Consider the following 23341-nt stretch of genomic DNA (forward strand, 5'->3'; position numbering starts at 1 on the left):
AAATAATAGACTTAAACAACTCACGCAGCCGTCGTAGACAGTCCTTACAGTATATACAACGGCAGCACCACAAAACTTCTTGAAGGTGGGCTGCTATATACTGTATACAATAGAGGCTACAACTTGACTGTGGCCCATGCAATAACAAAAATTAGGATCAACAACTTTAGGTCTCCACACACAACGACGTACTCAGTAACACTAGACCTCAGACCTTATCACCAGACTACAATGGAGCTATTGAAACCCACAGCTCTGCCCACCACCAATTCTGCCTCGTTGCCGTAGTGCCCTTACTCATAGCTGTGCTCGTAACCGCCCAAGCGTGTGCCACATCTTACGGCCACCGCACTCGCAGCTAGCGCCACCCCTCCGCAAGGCGCACCCATAGGATGTCAAACGCTGAATACGGCTGAACTACGCAAGAGGACGCGATGGTGCGAGTTCCAAATTGCCGGGGAAGGAGAACAACCACCTAAACTGAAAAGAAAATAGGTACAGGTTTTTTGTTGTGTGTATACAGTACGTAAGGATAAACACCCGATTAAATTTGTAGGTGATTTGGGAGTATGCTGGATGCAACTACTGGCTGCAGTGCAAGGCTGGGCATGGAGTCGAACTGAGCCTGGATGGCAGTTACGTGCTCATCGTTCCAGAAGGCTTCAGTTATACGCCAAATTTCATGATTTATAGTAGATGGTGAGTGGAATCGTACCAGCATCTCCACAACCCATGGCCAAATGTTTCCAGTGGTTGAGATATCTCAATAAAATGGTGGTCGGGCCAATGAACATCATCTGTATCGTGGTAACTCAGCATAGTGGCCTTGTGTTATCTTGTCGAAAAGTAATATCATAAAGAGCTCGATTATATTGCACAGATACCGGCCTCGACACATCAAAGCTACAACGCCCCTGCTATACAAGTTTCCACCTTATTGTGTCGGTCAACTGAAGATCTCTCTCTCTGTCACCCACAACGTCGGGAGCAGCCGTTTGAGGCACAGGCGACGCAGTGCCCAAAGACGTCCTAAGAATGTTTACTTCTCATCAAATGCATTATCATTGTACTAAATATAGAAATCAGTAACTCATATAACTGACGTATGACATGCGCACTCACAGAGTATATGAACAACAACGGACGCAGTACTGGATTGGTAGGCGGGCATTGTTTATTGGTCGTACTGTATGGCAGTTAAATCAATCTTCTAGGAAGGACCACTTCTCCCTCCATTGGGGCTGCTCGCTCTTCAGTTTATGTTTGATCTCCTCCACACACCGATAAATTGATATGATGTGCATAGAATCGTTGCTCGTCTGGAACGAGGACCTGCCCCCACTCTTGTATTCAGTGCAATCTTTCGGTTCAGTACTGTCGACACACCTCTTTCCACTTTCGCAGTAGGTGAAGCAGCAACAATAGTCGCCTTGCTGAGAGTCCGAAGCTGTACGGTCCTTCACAGCCGACGATAAGCCTCTATCGTTAAACCGCCTAGCTGGACAGTTGGGACCTTTTATGATGATGAGTAGTAACCTGCCTAGTCCATCAGTTCCATATTCCAGAGTATTCGTGACACCTGGGCCTATAGCTGTAATGTAATTATTGTAAGCAATAACTCCGCGTTCGGCTGTTAAATATGCTTATGGCAATTGCAGTTTCGACATTTTGTTACGGTAGAGAACTGTGAGATATTAAGGCTGACTCTACAAGAGGTTTGCTTGTGAAATGCTAGAACATAGTTCTCAGTAGCCTGCATCCTAATACGGTACGTATGGTGATAAGAGTATGTCTGCCCACCCACACACCATGTCAGCGCGACCCATGTGGCAAGCGTAACAACAGCATACATAAAAATATAAACTAATTCCAGAAGTTAGTCACCCTTATGGAATACGTGCACCGCTGTGAGAAGATACTAAATGAATTCTAAAATATAGTTACTGGTTCGTTACACCAATGCAATGTTGGAATTACGCAAAAAGAAATAAAAGTGTGTGCTGTCATTTCATCAAGGTGTTTTAAAGATTTTGCTCTAGATAAAACTATGAATAACTTCTTCCTCAATTCCTTGCCGATATTTTACAGCACGGCTCCTTTCTCAAAAACAACTTTTTTCGGCTACGTCCTTCACTCATTCGTTGTAATCTGACTTACCTGTTCGGTGAATTTCTTTGCCTCTTCCACTAAAATGTGTATATATCTTCGAAGAAACTGAATGAATCCGGCTAATGCCAGACTTAGAGGTAAACAGCTTGTCTTACAGTCCTATGTCGACGGAGTGTAGGTGGGTAATGTATTATTATAATGAACGATCACATTCCGAACCTTGGCATCCTAATACTGGGTTGGTGCATAAATTCGAAGCGTTTTCCATAAGTTAAATAAACACAACAGAAGGTGCACATAGCAGAAACCTCAGTCATCAGCAACATATTCTGTTAAAATGTTTACAACAGTCTTCCGACGCTGGGGTAACTTCTCGATTCTGCGACTCTAGAGATCACGTGGTTTTGAGGCGAAGGACTCGTTAAGCCATGTTCAGAGTGCATTTTCATCCGGAAAGGAAAGTTCCTTGAGCGTTGTTCGATAGAGAGCGGAAAAGATGAAACTCCGATGGCGCAAGAACAGTTGAATGGGGCTTGTGTGGAATGACTTCCCAACCCAACTCATGTATCCTATTTTTTGTCTGTGTATCGGAACACGGACGTGCTTTATCGTGTAGTAGTGTCACTTCATGGTCCTAGTTATTATATTGCGTCTGAAAGGCGTCTCATTTGCTAATAATAAGTATCAGCATTGATGGTTGCACATCGGGAAAGCAGTTGATAGTACCTCACGCCGTTGCTCCTCTACCACTGGCATAACATTATCTTTTACAGATGCACGCAGGTCTTTGTGCGGGGAGATGTTGCTTGGTTTTGGCTCGGTGTGTCCGCAGCTCGTGGTCGTGTGGTAGCGTTCTCGCTTCCCACGCCCGGGTTTCCGGGTTCGATTCCTGGCGGGGTCCTTAGGTTAGTTAGGTTTAAGTAGTTCTAAGTTCTAGGGGACTGATGACCATAGATGTTATGTCCCATAGCGCTCAGGGCCATTTGAACCAATTTTTGGCTCGGTGTTAGCATAAAGGCACCACTTACTGTCACTAGTAACGATACAGCGTAGGAATGGTCGGTGCTGCTATCGAGCCTACTGATGAACAGCAAGCAGAGATGCACGTATATGTGACCCACTGATTCTTGTGATTTTGACCTACAGCATGCGGTACCCTTATGCCCGATTTTGAACCTTCCTTATAGCACCAAACATTGCATGGTGTTAGAAGGATCGCAATTCATCACATCTGTCAGTTCTCGAGTTCAATGACGTGAATCATTGTGGTTTAATGTATTTAAATGATCTTCTTCAAACCCACAAGATCTTCCTGAGTGTGGGGAGTCACTAATGTCTAAACGAGCCTTCATAAAACGAGAAAATAGTTTTCTTACCGTGTGCTGCCCACATGCATTATCCTCATATGATTGTTTCTGACTATCTCCGTTGGTGTCACCTCTCTACTGAACTCGAACTGCAGAGTATACCGGAAATGTTCCACTTTCTTCACTTGACACGACATTTTCTAGCGTCCACAGCTCCTCTCACTATCTCCAAAAGACATAAGAAAACTATGTTAACTCAAATATCAACAGTGAACTACAAATAAAAATGACAGCCAATAAATAGACCCACAGCAACCGCAGTACCAACATGTAAAACGAAAGCGCTACGAACCTATACATTAACTTGATAAAATACACGTAAGGGACTTCCATGATGCAATTTATACACAACTTCCCAGTCGCTTGCACCATTTTAATACTACGATTTTTTAGTCTCTTTAACGTTAGTGGCTGACGAAATATAATGGACGTATGTATCATGTATGAGTATCATTCCTCTATCTCTGGTCGTGCACACCGTATGGAGACTTGCACATTTTTTATAATGTGAGCTCTTACTTTGTGTATTAGCACTCTTTCACTGTCAGCGATCAGTTCGTTTCGTGCTATGTGCCATTCTTGTATTTTGATCCGTAGCAAACCTGCTCATATATTCATTCATTCTTGTTTTGGCAGACTTTTTTTATTTGTATCTACATGACGCAGTTTTTGGGCCTTCATCTTATGCTGTAGGGTTCTGAGAAGATATTTTATGAATCATCTCCTTCCATACTTTTCTCGGCAAAGATTAACGCGATAATGATTTCAGCCGCCATTTGAATTGTCGTTTACCTGTCCGATTCTATCAGGAAGTTACCAGAATCATACGATCTTGAAGGCGACACGCCAGCAGCTGTGGCTGAGAGGTTCTTGGAACCGCGCTGCCCCTACTGTCGGAGGTTCGAATCCTGCCTCGGGCATCGATGTGTGTGATGTCCTTAGGTCAGTTAGGTTTAAGTAGTTCTAGGTTCTACGGAACTGATGACAGTAGATATTAAGTCCCATAATGCTTAGAGCCATTTGAACCAGTTGAAGGTGACACACTACTCTCCATTGTCAACAATCTTCACCAACATACTACTTCTGATAGGTAATGCTGCAGCCGTTTCTCCTTAGCTGCCCAGATATTCATATTTGTTTCGTTCCTAAGTGATTTATACTGCTACTTTCCTGACTTTCCTTGAACATTCCTTTCGTCGATCAAATAAAGTGTTACTTCTGTTATCCAATGTTTCTTAGCAGTTACCTTTTTTGTACCTACGTTTTTATCTCCATTTTCTGTGATTGTCCATTTCAGAAATGTCTTCTTCTCAAATAAGCTGCCTACTGTGACATACGTTAACGGATTTAAGTACGCGTGTCATCATTTCCCAATTCTTCAGTGACATATCCGTTCGGTATCCTCATGTACTTAAACTCATTTTCGTCTGTTTGCTACTATCGTTGTCGACTTTGGGTAGATGTTGAGTCTGATGAGAACAACTTTATCACGGGGATGATCACAATAGATCACTTTCTTCCGTATTTTCCTATTCATAACGAATCCTACTCCCGCTATACCATTTCCTGCTGCTCTTGATATTATCCTATATTTTTCTCTCCATAAATAGTTGTTTTCTTTGCATTTCACTTCACCGATCCCCTCATTATAGGCCTATCTAGATTTTCCCTTTGCATTTTCGTTTTCAGATCTTCTGTCTTTCCGCTAGATTCAAACTTCTAGCATTCCATGTTTCGATTTGTAGAATATTATCCCGCAGTTTGTTATAACGCATTTGGATATTCTACCCTTTTCTCATCTTCCATTTCGCATTCTCCGTCCCCTCCCGGATATCCGTATGTTGGGCTAATCAGGAATCTTTTGAAAATTACAAGATCATTATGATACGCTTTGGATTACAGGCAACATGTCCTGCGGATTAACATAATGTGTCTTTAATGCGGTGGTTTACATTGTTTTCTGCATTCTCATATCGTCGATAATTGCTAATTAGTCGGATCTTTAGGGACAGGTTACCTTCCCAAGGATAATAAGTGGCCTGAGCCTTTTCGCCTATGCCCTCCTCCGTCACCTTCACAATGTCTTTGGGAGAACAAGGGTGACTTCTTATTGCTGAATTATTCGGCCACCATAGGTGATGATCTGTATTCAAAGTTCGGGACCCAGATTGCCTGGTTACTGGGCACAGATGCTACTCCTAGACCACAGGTGAAACATTACCAAAACCAAACAAATTAATAGAATGCAATCAAGTTAGTTAAAGCGATGCTGTGGAAACATGGCGGTGTGTACATAACCTTATCTGTGTATGAGAAACAACGTAACGAGTTTGGAATTAGAAGAGGCCGTCCTTACATGGAGTAACCTCTCCTTCAGCACGACAATGCCAGGCTACACAAGAGCGCTGTGACATCTGCAACAATTCGACGACTTGGTTTCACCGTCATCGACTATCCCCCGTACAGTGCCGCAGTGACTCTATGCGAGATTCATCTGTTTCCAAAACGTAGAGGACACCTTCGAAGATTTTAATTTTTTAGTGAAGAAGCGATGTAAGAAGAAGGTCGCTTGTGGATCAGCATTCCTCCTTCACTTCTAATAAAAGATAAAAGATTAATTGTTTGATTACTAGCAATCAGAGAAAGCGGAATTACCTTAATGACGGGAAATAAGGAAGAAGTCGGCGTAATCAGTGGTCCCTGATTCGTTCCTAACAGAGTAGTGCTTGACCTTAAATTGGTATTTTGGCGCCTGTATGATCTTTGCAATCCGATGATTCTTTGTAAGGTGTCGAATTTCATGTGAAAAATTCAGAATAAATGCGATATGTATTTGTAGCTAGTGTAATGCTGGCGGATCAATAGCATCACAATTGTTAGCAACGTTTAGCTTAACTCGTTGCTTACCGTCGCAAAAAGCTCCAAAATTATATAAAAATCCATGTTAGAACAAACAATCATGATAATTTTTTGTTTGAAACATCATGACTCCAAAGAATATGTTTTCAATCTAAGAAGTACAAAATTGGAATGTAACCATCTCACACTAAGGCGACAGAAGTTTTTGATTAGCGATATGCATATATCGAGGAGCTCTTTGCGGTGTGGAGCAGTAGCCATGTATGTGAAAAACGGCATCCCATTTGAGTCAATTGATGTTTCAAATTACTGCACTGAAAAGGTGTTTGACTGTTGTGCTGGTGTGGTTAAATTTAACGGAGCTAAACTTCTAACTGTTGTTATTTATAGATCCCCAGACTCCGATTTCACAACATTTTTGCTAAAGCTAGAGGAGGTTCTTGGTTCACTTTATAGGAAATACAAAAAGTTAGTTATATATGGTGACTTCAATATTAATTGTATAAATGACTGTGCAAGGAAGCGGATGCTGGTAGACCTCTTTAATTCATATAATCTTATGCAAATCGTATTATTTCCAACGAGAGTGCAAGGGAACAGTAGAACAACCATAGACAACATTTTTGTTCATTCCTCATTACTAGAAGGGCATTCTGTTAGCAAAAAGGTGAATGGCCTTTCAGATCATGATGCACAAGTTTTAACTTTAAAAGATTTTTGTGCTGCAACACGTGTTAAATATAGTCATCAGCTGTTCAGGAAAGCTGATCCAGTTACTGTAGAGACCTTTGTAAACCTTATAAAGGAACAAGAGTGGCAAGATGTTTATAGCGCTGATACAGTAGACGATAAATATAATGCTCTTCTCAAGACTTTTCCCATACGCTTTGAAAGTTGCTTTCCTTTAGAACGTTTAAAACAGGGTCCTAGCACAAACAGGCAGCCTGGGTGGCTGACTAGAGGGATAAGAATATCTTGTAGAACAAAGTGGCAATTATATCAAAACGTTAGAAACAGTCAAAATCTAAATGCAGCAGCCCATTACAAACAGTATTGTAAGGTGCTTAATAATGTTATTAGGAAGGCAAAAAGTATGTGGTATGCAGATAGAATAGCTAAGTCTCAGGATAAAATTAAAACCATATGGTCAGTCGTAAAGGAAGTTGCTGGTCTGCAGAGACAGGTCGAGGAAATAGAATCAGTGCGTAGTGGGAATGTCCGTGTTACTGATAAGTCGCATATATGTACAGTATTTAATAATCACTTTCTGAATATAGCAGGTGAACTAAATAGAAACCTAGTCCCAACAGGGAATCATATAGCGCTCTTACAAAAAAGTTTTCCGAGACTGTTACCTGAAATGCTCCTCCATGATACTGACAAGAGGGAGATTGAGTTAATAATTAAATCACTAAAGACCAAGAACTCTCATGGATATGACGGGGTTTCTAGCAGAATACTGAAGTATTGTTCTATGTATGTTAGCCCAGTTCTCAGCCATATCTGTAACTTTTCCTTTATGAGTGGTCGGTTTCCTGACCGATTAAAGTACTCGGTAGTGAAGCCACTTTATAAAAAGGGAGACATTCATAATGTGGACAATTGTAGACCTATTTCTATGCCATCTGTGGTTGCTAAAGTTATCGAGAAGGTTGTATATACAAGGTTACTGGAGCATTTAAATTCACATAATTTGCTGTCAAATGTTCAGTTTGGTTTTAGAAATGGTTTAACAACTGAAAATGCTATATTCTCTTTTCTCTGTGAGGTATTGGACGGATTAAATAGAAGGTTCCGAACGCTAGGTGTTTCCTTTGATTTAAAGAAGGCTTTTGATTGTGTTGACCACAAAATATTACTGCAGAAGTTGGACCATTATGGAGTAAGGGGAGTAGCTTACAATTGGTGCGCCTCTTACTTTAAGAACAGAAAGCAGAGGGTAATTCACCGCAATATTGAGAGTGGTAGTGATGTTCAGTCCCAATGGGGCACTGTTAAGAGGGGCGTTCTCCAAGGGTCGGTGCTTGGGTCACTGCTGTTTCTTATTTATATAAATGATATGCCTTCTGGTATTACAGGTGATTCAAAAATATTTGTTTGCTGATGACACCAGCTTGATAGTGAAGGATCTTGTGTGTAATATTGAAACAGTAACAATTAATGTAGTTCATGAAATAAGTTCGTGGCTTGTGGAAAATAATGTGATGCTAAATCACAGTAAGACTCAGTTTTTACACTTTCTAACTCACAATTCAACAAGAACCGATTTTTGATCAGACAGAATAGGCATATTATAAGCGAGACAGAACAGTTCAAGTTCCTAGGCGTTCGGATAGATAGTAAGCTGTTGTGGAAAGCCCATGTCCAGGATCTTGTTCAGAAGCTAAATGCTGCTTTATTTACTATTAGAACAGTATCTGAAATAAGTGACACTTCAACACTAAAAGTAGTCTACTTCGCATATTTTCATACGCTAATGTCGTATGGTATTATTTTTTGGGGTAATTCTTCTGATTTAAAAAGGGTATTTTTGGCTCAAAAACGGGCTATATGTGGTGTAAGTTCGAGGACCTCTTGTCGACCCCTATTCAAAAATCTGGGAATTCTGACATTGCCCTCACAGTATATATTTTCTTTAATGTCGTTTGTTGTTGGCAATATTAGCCTATTCCCAAAAGTTAGCAGCTTTCACTCAGTTAATACTAGGCAGAAATCAAATCTCCATGTAGAATGCACTTCCTTGACTCTTGTGCAGAAAGGAGTGCAGTATTCTGCTGCATCCATTTTCAATAAGCTACCACAAGAACTAAAAAATCTTAGCAGTAGCCCAAACTCTTTTAAGTCTAAACTGAAGAGTTTCCTCATGGCTCACTCCTTCTATTCTGTCGAGGAGCTCCTGGAAGAGCTAAAAAATTAAGCAAATTCCAGTGTTACATTGTTGATTTCTTCATTTAAACTTACGACTTGTCACCTGAATATGTTTTTTTTATATTTCATTTTCTGTTTCTAATATCGTGTTATAATTTCATGTATTGACTCGTTCCATGACCATGGAGACTTCTCCTTAATTTTGTCCCACGGAACAATAAATAAATAAATAAACAGATTGCGGTGGTATGGAGTACACATGTTATAAAAGGCAGTGCACTGGCGAAGCTATCATCTATACTGAGGTGATTCATGTGAATGGTTCCGACCTAATTATGGCCGCAAGACGGGAATTAGCAGACACCGAAAAACGCGGAATGGTAGTTGGAGCTAGAACCATGGGTCACTCCATTTCTGATATCGGTAGGCACTTCGAGATCCCGAACTCCACTGTGTGAAGAGTATCGAGAATATCAAATTTCAGGCATTACCTCTCACCACGGACGACTCCGTGGCCAACGGACTTTGTTTAACGAACGAGAGTAACGGCGTTTGCTTAGAACTGTCAGTACTAACAGAAAGCTACACTGTGTGAAATAATCACAGAAATCAATGTGGGACATGGAACGAACGTATGCGTTAGGACAGTGTGAAAAAATTTGGCAGCAGACTATCGACGCGAGTGTCTTTGCTAACAGCACAAAGTTGCCTGCAGTGCGTGTCTTGGGTTCGTGACCACATCGGTTGGAAAACTGTGGCCTGACACATGAAATCTAATTTCAGGTGCAAAAGCAGTCGTTAGGGTTGGAGTGTGGTGCAGATCCTACTAAGCCACGGACCGAGGTTGATAACAAGGCACTTACAAGCTGGTCTTGGCTCAGTAATGGTGTGGGCTTTAAATATATGTCATGGACAGGGTCCTCTGATCAAACTGAACCGATTATTGAGTGGAAATGATTATTTCCGAATACTTGGAGACCATTCGCAGCCATTCGTGGATGGAATTTTTCTGGATGACAACGCTCCTTGTAACTGGGCCAAAATTATTCACAATTCGAGCGAATTATCTGGCCTCCCATATCGCTCGTCATGAACACCATCGAACATTTATAGAATGTAAACGAGAGGTCTAGCCGTGCACAAACTGCTACGCAGGCAAAACGTAAGGAATTATGGACGGAAATAGAGAGAGCATGGTTCAACATTTATTGCAGGAGCCTTCTAACGACCTGTTGAAACAGTGCCACGGGAAATATCTGCACTACGCGGAGCAAAACAATGTCCGACAAGGTATCGCATGATTTTTGTCACCTCATTGTACACTGAAGCGCCAAAGAAACTTGTATTGGGATGTGTTTTCCAAATACAAAGATATGTAAACAGGCAGAATATGGCGCTGTAGTCGCAACGCCTACATAAGACAACAGGTGTCTGTCACAGTTGTCAGATCGGTTACTGCTGCTACAATTGCAGGAGCGATGGACACAGCATCTCCTGGGTTGTGATGAAGTGGGGGTTTTTCTGTACGACTGTTTCACGAGTGTACAGTAAATATCAGGAAATCGGTAAAACATTAAATTACCAACATCTCTGCGACCGGGAAAAGATCCTGCAACAACGGGACCAACGACGACTGAAAGGAATCGTTTAAAGTGACAGAAGTGCAACAATTTCGCAAAATGCTGCTGATTTAAAAGCTGCGCCATTAACAAGTGTCAGCGTGCGAACCATTCATCGAAATATCATTGATATGAGTTTTCGGAGCCGGAGGCCCACTCGTGTGATGACTGCACGACACAATGCTTTACGCCTCACCTGACATTAGACTGTTGAAGACTGGAAACATGATGCCTGGTGGAAAAAGTGTCTCTTCAGATTGTATCGACCGGATGGGCGCAACCTCATCAATTCATGGAACCTGCGTATCTGGAGGGGACTGTTCAAGCTGGTGGAGACTCTATAGTGGAGTGGGGCGTGTGCAGTTGGAATGATATGGGATCCATAATACGTCTGTATACGATTCTGACGGGTGACATTGTGCAATTCCAGCAGGACAATGCGATCCGCCACATGTTTAGAAATGGTGCAGAGTGGCTCCAGAACCACTCTTCTGAGCTTAAACACTTCCGCTGGCCTCCAGACTCCCCTGACATGAACATTATTGAGCATATCAGGGATGCCTTGCAAAGTGCTGTTTAGAACACATCTCCACCCACGGATTTATGGACAACCCTGCAGGATTCAAGGTGACAATTCCCACCAACACTACTTCAGACGGTAGTGGAGTCCATGTAACGTCGTGTTGAGGGACTTCCGCGTGCTCGTGAGGGCCTTATACAATATAGGGCTGGTGTACCAGTTTCTTTGGATCTTCAGGGCAGGTGGACCAGTTTCTTGATTCTTTGCCGCTTGAGTATATGGGCAGCCACCAGCTGGTCTGGATTGTGATTCTGCGCTGTAACTCGCTCACGTCATTCCGGCGTATAGACATGGAAATGTTTGTAGTTAATCAAACTTTCTTCAGTAACGTAGGGGATATTTGAAGGTGAAAACTCTAATTCATACAGTATACAGTTTGACGATAAATAATAAATAATCAGTACTCATTTCGTTATCGTACGCATATGATACGCAGCAGGACTATTGTTACTACCACAAATTCTGTAAGTAGTTGGTGGGGTGCTCTTTACTATTCCTCTGACCACAGAAAATTCCCCTTGGACGGTTGTGATTTGCATTGTTACTTGGTCACGCCATACCGGTAAATTTTTTTCTAAGCGTAGATATTATCTGGGCTGATGCCGACAGTATAGCTCCAGGCATGTCCCGTATGGACATCGTGGCTTAGACTGATTTATTTACTACACGTCCTAATTCTGATTCTAGGTTACAACTCATTTATACATCCTTGTGCAAAAGCCACTACAAAAGTAATCAACAATGTGTTTGTTCTCATCAGCAAAGGGTTTATATACTTCAGCCCCTTCTACAGTTTCTTCAGTTTCTGAGAAGTTTGTAACAGCTGTGTTATTGGATCAATGGACTAATTAATTACTTCGACGTTCGATTCACTTAAGTATCGCCTACTGGAACATTTGCTTCGCATGTAATATCATGGAGCTGAACAGTTTCATTGCTTGAAAGAGTGTGTAAACATCAACTTCCCACAAATGATCATCAGTTACATTATTTTGTGCTTTTAGGCACGATTGTAGATCACATTTTGAAATGAGTGAACTTTCAATTTCTGTATTAGCGAGTTGTCCTTGTTTCGCGTTAATCTCCACGTTACAATTTTCTTCTGTACCGATTTTAGTAAGGTTTCGTATTTTCACCATGACACAAAATGTAAGTAAAATGTGTGAAAGTATTTATGACAACATACGATTTGAAAAAGCATTCATCCAGCAATAACGCTCAAAATTGCCACGTATCTGAATCCATAAATGAATGTTGTGGATACAACAATGCGGCGTAGCTTCGCCATTACGCACTGTATGTGGCAAGAACAGCCCTCTTGTGGCTAAAAAATAGTTGTACAGGAAAAACTATACGATTCGAAGTTAAAAATTTTTCTTTGTAATGGACGAACGTCTTAAACGCTGTGAGCACATGAGAGGTAAACGAAAAAATATTGTTGTTCTTTCATTGAATAACGACACGATGCAGACTCTGTGAAAGAATTTTGTAAATTAATATGTTTTGTTGATTCTCTCTTCCATTTATTCCATAGTATTTATTCGGCACTGTCTAATCTCCACGAAAGAGAAACATATAACAGGAAGTGTAAAATACCGGTCATGGTCGCCATTGTACTTCCTCTTTCACTTCAAATAAACGGTTAAATGTTAATTATTTGATTACTAGCAAGAAGAAAGAGCGGAATTATCTTAATGACGGGTGATAAGGAAGTTATCGATGTCATGAATGGTCGTTGCTAACAGGGAGATGCCTGACCATGAATCATTATTTTAATGCCTGTATGGGCATCGCAATCTAATTATTTCCTATTAGGTATCGGATTTCATGTGATTAATTTAGAATAAATGCAGCTTGTAAGTTGGACCATGCGACACGTATTTGATGCTGCTGCAATCGCGCCTGATTAACAGCTTTACCATTATTAGAAACTTGCAGCTTAACTCGTTGCTCACCGGCAAAAATATACTGCAAAAGTATTTCAATATTAGGGCAAGGAATCATGATAATATTACATAAAAACATCGTCTCTCTCAAGATTGTCTTATTGATCTAAGAAGTACAAAAACTACACACATTAAAAAGTTTTGCTTCACCCCGGTCCCCAGAACTTCTGAAGATACACGTCGACTGTGGATATTGTATCACAGACACAGTCTCTTTGACTGTTCAGAGATGTTGCTAAACGCACCCAAAGATGTAAACAACCATGCATGAACACAACCTGTTAGACGGAGGGGAACCGACAGCCTATCAGTTCCAGTCATTCCACCAAGAAGGAGGTACACGGCTCGTGTTGTCTTTATTTCAACCGTGCCTAGACAGTCAAGACCGCATTGTCATTTCGTGTCAGGAACGTCTCTCAATACTGGACCTATACAGGCGTCTCGGAGTGAACCAACACGATGTTGTTCGGACATGGAGAAGATATAGAGAGATAGGAACTGTCGATGACATATCTCTCCCAGGCCGTCCAAGGGCTACTACTGCAGCGGATGACTGCTACCTACGGATTACGGCTCGGAGAAACCCCCACAGTAGTTCCACCTTGTTGAATAATGCTTTTCGTGCAGCCACAGGACGTTGTGTTACGACTCAAACTGTGCGCAATAAGGTGCATGATACGCAACCTCACTCCCGACGTCCATGGCGAGGTCTATCTTTGCAACCATGACACCATGCAGCGCGGTGCAGATGGGCCCAACAACATGTCTAACGGACCGCTCAGGATTGACATCACGTTCTCTTCACCGATGAGTGTCGCATATGCCTTCAACCAGACAATCATCGGAGACGTGTTTGGAGATAATCCTGTTAGTCTGAACGTCTTAAACACAGTGTCCAACGAGTGCAGCAAGGTAGAGGTTCCCCGTTGGTTTGAGGTTGCGTTATGTGTGGCCGATGTACGCCGTTGGTGGTCATAGAAGGCGCCGTAACAGCTGTGCGATACGTGAATGCCATCCTCTGACCGATAGTGCAACCATATCAGCAGCATTTTGGAGAGGCATTCGTCTTCATGGCAGGCAATTCAATCCCCCCCCCCCCCTAATCGTGCACATCTTATAAATGACTTCCTTCAGGTTAGCAACTTCGCTCGACTACAGTGGGTAGCATGTTCTCCAGACAAGAACCCTTTCTAACATGCCTGGCATAAATTGAAAAGGGTTGTTTATGGACGACGTGACCCACCAACCACTGTGAGGGATGTAAGCTTAATCGCCGTTGAGGAGAATGGACAATGTGAACCAAAAGTGCCTTGATGAACCAGTGGATAGGATGCCACGACTAATACAGGCATGCATCAATGCAAGAGGAGTTGCTACTGGATATTAGAGGTACTTGTCGGTACAGCAATGTTGACCACCACCTCTCAAAGTCTCGCTGTATGGTAGTACAACATGCAATGTGTTGATTTCATGAGCATTAAAAAGGGAGGAAATGATTCTCTTACAATTTTCTGTACAGTTTCCGGAACTCTCCGAAGCGAGATAATGCAAACCTTTTTTTGACCTGTGTAGAGTGTAGGCACTTTATACTAGCCGTTGTGAAAGGATGCATGCGAAAATCAGAGTGATATAGGAAGGAAAATTTTACCCGTCACATGTCTTTTAGAGCGTTGGAAAAGCTTTGTGGGTGTATAATTTGTAGGTTCCATCAACAAAGTGAAACATTCTGCAGTGATGGTATCAACGAAGGCGTCAGAAATGTGTTCGTCGTCAGGAAGACTGCGTTGAGAAATACAGTATATATACACATATTAAGAACAAAGAAGTACAATATTAACAATATTCGTTATATTTAAAATTATTTATGAGTTTTCAAATATTTTGGTTAAAGCTGCTAATTTTCACTTTTAGCAGGCGCTATAATGTCAGCTGATTCAGTAGTTCTTGCACTTAAGCCGTTTTGAACATCAGTACAAAACGAACAAGCAAGAGGATTTGTGAAAATAAAGGGCTTCTTTGCGAAGAAACTATGAACGAGAAGTGTCGTAGATGTCTTCCTAGACGTACACTTTCGGTCGCACGCACACCACTCGTCCCATCATTGGTCTGCTGGTAAGAAAGCGTTCTGTTGTTAAAACTGTTGCACGTTCCTTTGTCTGTCGTAGTACAGGGCTGCCAACTTGAGGCTCTCCATAGTGTCCTTGTCTGGCCGTCTTCCTTCATCTGTCTATAGGCTCTTCCTCTTCCAATGGCATCCATTGCTCCGTTTTTATTCCTCTAATTCCCTCCACCTTTTGCTCTACAACTCTTTGCTGCAGACAATTCATACGAAGTATATGTCTCAGTCAAGAATTCTCCCTCTTCCTAGTAACTTCTGATAATGTTACTTCTTTCCTAATTTTTATCATTACTTCTTCATATTTGAGTCTGTCAGTCCACCATACCTTAAGCATTCTTGTCTTTAGCTGCTTCTCAGAAAATATTTCTCCTTTCTTCTTAACTGTCCATTATTCACTGACTTTCAAAACTAAAAGCCACATATAACACTTACCACATCTTTTCCTCAGCGCCGTTGGAAGTCTTGTAGCTGCTAGTACGTACTTCACTTTTCAGTGCTCTCTTGCAGTAGGTATACTCCTTATTTCATATGTGTAGCTTCCTGTCCGTGTCATCTAACTTCAGAGCTACAATGCAAAACATAGAAATGAGAAAGCAGATAAAAATTCGCTTGCAGCCTTCCTAAGAGGCAATCTCTATTCCTCTCAAACTACTGAAGTAAGGCCATATGTGATTTGAATTCAAAGAAATGTTATCGGTGGCAAGTGACAGAGAACACCGTGTACACTAACAAAAGTTGGAAATGATCCACTATGGTACACAAGAAGGTCAGAACACTATTGCAGAATAAATGAAAAAAGCATGTCACATCTAAAGGAAAGTAAAATCCTCAAGTTGGGGGCGTTTAACTGAAACTTGTAACTTAGCGTGGCCTACTCAGCTAACGAAGTAGGAGTAATCCGATGAATTACAGACCTAACTCACTAATTTCCATTTGCGGTAAAATACTAAAGCGTTTACTGTGTTCGAACAACATGAACTACCCAGAAGAAAGCGGCGTATTGGCACTTAGTCTCGGAAAACATACTTAATTTTGAAAGACTACTAACTCTTTACTTACACGAAATAATGAATGTTACGGACGGGTTATCTCGAATGATTCCGTACTTCTAGTTATCCAGAAGGTTTTGACACCATATAAGAAAGTTCTAATCAAAATAATTGCTTGCTCGAAAGTGGCACGGAAATTCAAAGGCTCAGTATAGATATAGTAGCGGCCAGTGAAGTGAAATGGAAAAAAGACAAGGATTTCTGGTCAGATGAATATAGGGTAATATCAACAAAAGCAAAAAATATTACAATGCGAGTAGGATTCGTTATGAATAGGAAGGTAGGCAAAGTGTAGGCCACTGTGAACTCAGAGGCTTTTTCTTATTACAATCGACAGCAAACCAACACAGACAACGATAGTTCAGTTATACATACCGACGTCACAAACTGAAGACGAAGAGATAGAGAAATCATATGAGGATATTGAAAGGGTAATACAGTACGTGAAGGGAGATGAAAATCTAATAGTTATAGGGGAATGGAATGCAATTGTAGGGGAAAGAGTAGAAGAAAAGGTTAGAGGAGAATATGAGGTTGGGACAAGGAATGAGAGAGCAAGAGGACTAATTGACTTCTGTAGTAAATTTCAGCTAGTAATACGGAATACGATGTTCAGGAATTACAAGAGGAGTAGGTATACTTGGAAAAGACCGAGTGATACGGGAAGATTTCAGTTAGATTACATCACAGTCACACCGAGATTCCGAAATAAGATACTAGATTGTAAGGCTCACCCAGCAGCATATATACATCTACATCTACATACATACTCCGCAATCCATCATACGGTGCGTGGCGGAGGGTACCTCGTACCACAACTAGCATTTTCTCTCACTGGTCCACTCCCAAACAGAACGAGGGAAAAATAACTGCCCATATGCCTCTGTACGAGCCCTATTTTCTCTTATCTTATCTTTGTGCTATTTCTGCGAAATATAAGTTGGCGGCAGTAAAATTGTACTGCAGTCAGCCTCAAATGCTTGTTCTCTAAATTTCCTCACTAGCGACTCACGAAACGAACGCCTCCTTTCCTACAGAGACTCCCATCCGAGTTCCTGAAGCATTTCCGCAACACTCGCGTGGTGATCAAACCTACCAGTAACAAATCTAGCAGCCCGCCTCTGAATTGCTTCTATGTCCTCCCTCAATCCGACCTGATAGGGATCCCAAACGCTCGAGTAGTACTTAAGAATAGGTCGTATTAGTGTTTTATAAGCGGTCTCCTTTACAGATGAATCACATCTTCCCAAAATTCTACCACGAACCGAAGACGACTATCCGCCTTCCCCACAACTGCCACTACATGCTTGTCTCACTTCATATCGTTCTGCAACGTTACGCCCAAATATTTAATCGACGTGACTGTCTCAAGCGCTACACTACTAATGGAGTATTCAAACATTACGGGATTATTTTTCCTATTCACCTGAATTAATTTTCATTTATCTATATTTAGAGTTAGCTGCCATTCTTTACACCAATCACAAATCCTGTCCAAGTCATCTTGCATCTTCCTACAGTCACTCAACGACAATACCTTCCGGTACACCACAGCGTCATCAGCAAACAGCCGCACATTGCTATCCACACTACCCAAAAGATCATTTATGTAGATATAAAACAACAGCGGACCTACCACACTTCCCTGGGGCACTCCAGATGATACCCTCACCTCCGATGAACACTCACCATCGAGGACAACGTACTGGGTTCTATTACTTAAGAAGTCTTCGAGCCACTCACATATTTGGGAACCAATCCCATATGCTCGTACCTTAGTTAGGAGTCTCCATTGGATCACCGAGTCAAACGCTTTCCGGAAGTCAAGGAATATGGCATCCGTCTGATACCCTTCATCCTTGGTTCGCAAGATATCATGTGAAAAAAGGGCGATTTGTGTTTCGCAGGAGCAATGCTTTCTAAAGCCGTGCTGATGCATGGTCAGCAACTTCTGTGTCTCAAGGAAATTCATTATATTCGAACTGAGAATATGTTCGAGAATCCTGCAACAAACCGATGTTAAGGATATTGGTCTGTAATTTTGAGGAGCCGTCCTTCTACCCTTCTTATATACAGGTGTCATCTGCACTTTTTTCCAGTCGCTCGTGACTTTACGTTGGGCAAGAGATTCGCGATAAATGCAAGCTAAGTAAGGAGCCAATTCAGTAGAGTACTCTCTGTAAAACCGAATTGGAATCCCCCCAGGACCTTGCGATTTATTTATTTTCAACTCATTCAGCTGCTTCACGACCCCAGGGATGTCTATCACTATGTCCTCCATACGGGAATCTGTACGAGATTCAAACGGCGGTATGTTTGTACGATCCTCCTGCGTGAACGATTTCTCAAATGCTGAATTTAAAATTTCACCTTTCGTTTTACTGTCTTCCGTTGCCGGCCAGACTGATCAGTGAGTGACTGGATGGAAGCCTTCGACCCACTAACCGTTTTACGTAAGACCAGATCACAATGTAGTAGTGATGAAGAGTAGGCTGAAGTTGGCCACTATGGTCGTCACGGAAGGCGCCGTAACTGCTGTGCGATACGTCAGTGCCATCCTCCGACAGATAGTGCAACCATATCAGCAGCATTTTGGTGACACAGTCCTCTTCATGGCCGGCAATTCACCCCACTCCACCCCTCCAATCGTGCAAATCTTCCGCTGGTTTGTCAGGAAGAATCAAAATAAAAAGAAGTAGGACACAGAAGTGCTAAGGAATGACGACATACGCTTGAAGTTTTCTAAGGCTGTAGATGCAGAAGTAAGAAAAAGTTCAGTAGGTGGTACAGTTGAAGAGGAATGGACATATCTAAAAAGGGCCATCACAGAAATTGGAAAGGAAAACATGGGTACAAAGAAGGTAACTGCGAAGAAACTGTGGGAAACAGTTGATCGATGAAAAGAGGAAGTACAAAAATGATCCAGGAAATTGAGAAATACAGAAGTACAAGTCGATGAGGAATGAAATAAATAGGAAGTGCAACGAAGTTAGGACGAAATGGCTGCATGAAAAATGTGAAGAAATCGAAAAAGAAATGATTGTCGGAAGGACAACGTAGCATATTGGTAAGTCAAACCAACATTCGGTGAAATTTAAAGCAAGGGTGGTAACATTAAGAGTGAAACAGGAATTCCACTGTAAAAAGCGGAGGAGAGAGGTATAGGTAGAAAGAATACATTGAAGGCATCTATGTGGGCGAAGATTTGTCTGATGTGGTAGAAGAAGTAACAGCAGTCAATTTAGAAGAGGTAGGGGTACCAGTATTAGAATCAGAATTTAAAAGAACTTTAGAGGCCTTCAGATCAAATAAGGCAGAGGGGATAGATAAAATTCCATCAGAATCTCTAATATCAATGGGGGAAGTAGCAACAAAAGGACTATTCACTTTGGCTTTTAGAATGCATGAATCTGGCGACATGCCATCTGACTTTCGGAAAAATGTCATCCACACAACTCCGAAGACTGCAAGAGAAGCCAAGTGGGAGAACTGTCGCACAGTCAGCTTTACAGCTCACGCGTCCAAATTGCTGAGAAGAACAATATACAGATGAATGGAAAAGAAAATCGAGGATGTGCTAGATGATCAGTTTGGCTTTAGCAAAGGTAAAGGCCCGAGGGAGGCAATTCTGATGTGGCTGATACTGGAATAAAGACTAAAGAAAATTCAAGACACGTTCAAAAGACCTGTCGACCTGGAAAAAGCATTCGACAGTGTAAAATGGTGGAAAATGTGCGAAGATTTGAGAAAAACAGGGGTAAGCTGTAGTGAAGGACGGATACTACACTCCTGGAAATTGAAATAAGAACACCGTGAATTCATTGTCCCAGGAAGGGGAAACTTTATTGACACATTCCTGGGGTCAGATATATCATATGATCACACTGACAGAACCACAGGCACATAGACACAGGCAACAGAGCATGCACAATGTCGGCACTAGTACAGTGTATATCCACCTTTCGCAGCAATGCAGGCTGCTATTCTCCCATGGAGACGATCGTAGAGATGCTGGATGTAGTCCTGTGGAACGGCTTGCCATGCGATTTCCACCTGGCGCCTCAGTTGGACCAGCGTTCGTGCTGGACGTGCAGACCGCGTGAGACGACGCTTCATCCAGTCCCAAACATGCTCAATGGGGGACAGATCCGGAGATCTTGCTGGCCAGGGTAGTTGACTTACACCTTCTAGAGCACGTTGGGTGGCACGGGATGCATGCGGACGTGCATTGTCCTGTTGGAACAGCAAGTTCCCTTGCCGGTCTAGGAATGGTAGAACGATGGGTTCGATGACGGTTTGGATGTACCGTGCACTATTCAGTGTCCCCTCGACGATCACCAGTGGTGTACGGCCAGTGTAGGAGATCGTTCCCCACACCATGATGCCGGGTGTTGGCCCTGTGTGCCTCGGTCGTATGCAGTCCTGATTGTGGCGCTCACCTGCACGGCGCCAAACACGCATACGACCATCATTGGCACCAAGGCAGAAGCGACTCTCATCGCTGAAGACGACACGTCTCCATTCGTCCCTCCATTCACGCCTGTCGCGACACCACTGGAGGCGGGCTGCACGATGTTGGGGCGTGAGCGGAAGACGGCCTAACGGTGTGCGGGACCGTAGCCCAGCTTCATGGAGACGGTTGCGAATGGTCCTCGCCGATATCCCAGGAGCAACAGTGTCCCTAATTTGCTGGGAAGTGGCGGTGCGGTCCCCTACGGCACTGCGTAGGATCCTACGGTCTTGGCGTGCATCCGTGCGTCGCTGCGGTCCGGTCCCAGGTCGACGGGCACGTGCACCTTCCGCCGACCACTGGCGACAACATCGATGTACTGTGGAGACCTCACGCCCCACGTGTTGAGCAATTCGGCGGTACGTCCACCCGGCCTCCCGCATGCCCACTATACGCCCTCGCTCAAAGTCCGTCAGCTGCACATACGGTTCACGTCCACTCTGTCGCGGCATGTTACCAGTGTTAAAGACTGCGATGGAGCTCCGTATGCGACGGCAAACTGGCTGACACTGACGGCGGCGGTGCACAAATGCTGCGCAGCTAGCGCCATTCGACGGCCAACACCGCGGTTCCTGGTGCGTCCTCTGTGCCGTGCGTGTGATCATTGCTTGTACAGCCCTCTCGCAGTGTCCGGAGCAAGTATGGTGGGTCTGACACACCGGTGTCAATGTGTTCTTTTTTCCATTTCCAGGAGTGTATAAAATAAGTACAAGAACCAAGAGAGAATATAACGAAATGCTGGGACCAAGAACGAAACGCTCGGATTAAAATGGAAATAAGGCATGGATGTAGACTTTCGCCCCTACTGTTCAATCGATACATGAAGACGTAGTGATGGAAATTAAAAAGCTTCAGGAGTGGAAGTAAATTTCAAGGTGAAAGGATATCAGTAATACGACTCGCTAATGGGATTGCTATCCTAAGTGAAAGTGGAGAAGAATTACACAACCTGCTGAATGGAATAAACGATCAAATGAATACAGAACATGAATTTAGAGTAACTCGAAGGAAGACGAAAGTTATGAGAAGGGCTAGAAAGGAAAAAACTGAGAAACTTAACATGAGTGTATAGGACAAGGGGTTATTTTTAGGAAATATGGTGCGAAATTGTGTTTTAGTGTGTTTCAGTGCGCAATGCACCATCCTCACGGCAGATAGCGGACGAAGTCTGGCCGGCGCATTATGCAAGTGACACAGTTTTGCAACAAGAGTCGGTATGTGTGTAGCCATAAACAGCCACAATGCAGCACTGGCAGAATTACGCAGACACAGGCCGCGTGTGGCGCGGTTGTGATAGCCAGCTCATCCTATTACATCAAGACTGATGGGTAAGAAGTAGATGAAGTTAAAGAATTCTGCTTCCTAGATAGCAAAATCAATAACGGACGGAGCATGGAGGACATCAAAAGTAGACTAGCACTGGTGAAAACGGCATTCCTGACCAAGAGATGTCTACTAGTATCAAACATAGGTCTTAATTTGAGGCAGAAATTTTTGACAATGTACTTTTGGAGCACAGCATTGTATGGCAATGAAACTTGGACTGTGGCCAAACTGGAGCAGAACAGAATCGAAGCATTTGAGATGTGTTGCTACAGAAGAAATTTGAAAATTAGATGGACTGGTAGGGTATGGAATGAGGAGATTCTGCTCAGAATCGGAGAGGAAAGTAATATGTGGAAAATACTGACAAGGAGAATGGGCAGAATGACAGGACATCTGTTACGACATCACAGAATGGTACTAGATGGAGCTTTAAAGGGCAGAAACGTAGAGGAAGTCAGAGATGGGAATATATCCAGCAAATAATTGAAAACGTAGGCTGAAAGTGCTACTCGGAGAAGGAGAGGCTATCACAGGAGGGGAATTCTTGGTGGGCCACATCTAACCAGTCAGTAGACTGATGACCCAAAAAAAAAATCACAAAACAAGGTTATTATCTCAGTTGTGAAACTGGATTCGTAATATCCTACCAGAGATGTCGCACTTTGTAGTAATCGATGATGATGATGATGATGTTTGGTTTGTGGGGCGCTCAACAGCGCGGTTATCAGCGCCCGTACAATTTCCCAACCTTTGCGCAGTCCAATTTCGCCACTTTCCTGGATGATGGTGAAATGATGAGGACAACACAAACACCCAGTCATCTCGAGGCAGGTGAAAATCCGTGACCCCGCCGGGAATCGAACCCAGGACCCCGTGCTCGGGAAGCGAGAACGCTACCGCGAGACCACAAGCGGCGGACGTAGTAATCGAGGGAATGTCGTTAAGTAAAACAGAAATGATAATACTTAACACTCACCAAGGAAATGTCG

This window comes from Schistocerca cancellata, chromosome 5 (genome assembly GCF_023864275.1).
Source record: "Schistocerca cancellata isolate TAMUIC-IGC-003103 chromosome 5, iqSchCanc2.1, whole genome shotgun sequence".
In the NCBI taxonomy this organism is placed as follows: Eukaryota; Metazoa; Arthropoda; class Insecta; order Orthoptera; family Acrididae; genus Schistocerca; species Schistocerca cancellata.